A 1,925-nucleotide genomic window follows, 5' to 3' on the forward strand; every position below is an offset into this window, starting at 1 on the left:
CAAGGTAAAAATATTTTCATCACTCTCAAAAGCTCCCTTGTGCCCTTCGTAATCCATCCTTCCTTCTCCAGGCATCCACTGCTCTACTTTTATTCATTATGAATCAGTTTGCATTTTCTAGAGTTTGATAGAAATGGTATCATACAATACGTATAATATGTACCCTTTATTGTCCGGCTTCTTATATACAACATAGTGATTTTGAGATTCATTCACAATGTTGTTTGTATTAACGGTTTGTCCCTTTTTGTTTGCTGAGTCACAGGCTATTCTGTGAATATATCACAATTTGTTTATCCATTTACCAGTTGATCAACATCTGAGGTGTTTCCTGTTTCAGCAATTACGAATTAAGCTGCTATGGCTATTCTTGTACAAGTCTGGGTAGATAGATGTTTCCTTAACTCTTGGGTAAATATCTAGGAGTGGAGTTCTTTTTGTCATATTATCAATATATTTTTAACTTTTTAAAGAAACCATCAATCCACAAGGTATTATTTTTTATCCACTCTGTGGATCTCGATTTTAATTGGCGTGTTTAGAGCTTTGCTGTTTAATATAGTAGCTACTAGCTACATGCAGCTATTGAACATCTGAAATGTGCCGAGTCTGAATTGCTATGTGCTTTAAATGTAAAATATATGCTGGGTTTTAACGATAGTCCCCCCACAAAAGAATATATTTCATTAATAATTTTTTATATTGATTGCATGTTAAAACAATAATATTTTGGGTATAATGCCTTTTTATTTTTTAATGTAGCTGCATTTTACATGATGAAAGTGGCTTACAGTATATTTTTTATTGGCAGTATTAGTTTATAACAGTAACATTTAATGTAATTAGATAGTTGGATTTCAATCTACCATTTTGTTGTTTGTTTTGTTTCTTATTTCTCTATTCAATATTTTTAATAATGCTCAAGTGGTTGCTGCTTAGATGGGGAATATATTACCAGAATTTATAATTGTAATTAGCAGAAGGGGTGAGCTGCAGAGAACTTACATATCTATAATAAAACTGGAACTAGCATAATTACATTTTAAGAGAATATTTCTAATTGCTAGTTCTACTACTTCCTTTAATTTATTGAGTTACTTACTCTACTCAATACAGAACCCCACTACCCTCATGTAGTAGTTGAATGGTCATCCCATACCTCCCTCCCCTGTTGCAGAAAAATCAGACTGGCGAGAAATCAAGCACCACTCGGAGAGTTGGAGAACTCAGGTTTATTACACTGGCGGTCCCAGAAGAGCTAGCACTCTGAGGATCTGGGCCTGAGCTCAGGAGTAACCTTACTTTCATAGGGCTTATCTGCAATACATGTTATCTAGACAGAACAAGCAAAGGGGATATATCTTTTATGTAGACAGAACAAGCAAAGGGGAGGGTGAGTCTTCAGCCGATCTCGAGGTCACCTTGCCCTTTGGCCTATGTGGCAAGCATGTCTACGGAAGCAGAACAGAGAGCTGATTACAAGGTTAGCCATTTGAGTGAAAGATTCCTCTTCAATTCCCCCTTTTGATGCCCTTTAAATTCTTATAGGGCATCAACCTCTTGATTTTCTTTGCCTAGGGTTTGGTATAAGGATGGTTTGGATGTCACAACCATTTGTAACTTTATGGATTCTAGGCATGAGGAAACAAACTTGACAAGACAGTTCAGGATACAGGGACCAAATAAGAGCTATGAAGAGCATGAAGAGAGGACCTGCAGGTGGGAGAAGCCAGAATCCCCTACTCCATATTCTGGACCAGCACTCCCATGACTTGTTCAATTGTTGGTGGATTTTTGAGGCTCTATCTGTAAGCTTCTTGGCTGCATCTCTAACTATACCAGATTGATTAACATAAAAACAACATTCTTCTTCTAAAAATAAGCATAACCCTTCTTTTTCGGCCTTTCGAAGATCAAGTCGCCTA

General features: G+C 36.7%; 1 long non-coding RNA gene across 1 annotated transcript in view; it reads right to left on the bottom strand.

Annotated features, from left to right (window-relative positions):
* The window catches only part of LOC111741424, a 13,995-nt gene that overhangs the window by 11,500 nt on the left and 570 nt on the right, over positions 1-1,925 (bottom strand). The window lies entirely within an intron of this gene.

This window comes from Pteropus vampyrus, unplaced genomic scaffold (assembly GCF_000151845.1).
Source record: "Pteropus vampyrus isolate Shadow unplaced genomic scaffold, Pvam_2.0 Scaffold78, whole genome shotgun sequence".
Taxonomy (NCBI): Eukaryota; Metazoa; Chordata; class Mammalia; order Chiroptera; family Pteropodidae; genus Pteropus; species Pteropus vampyrus.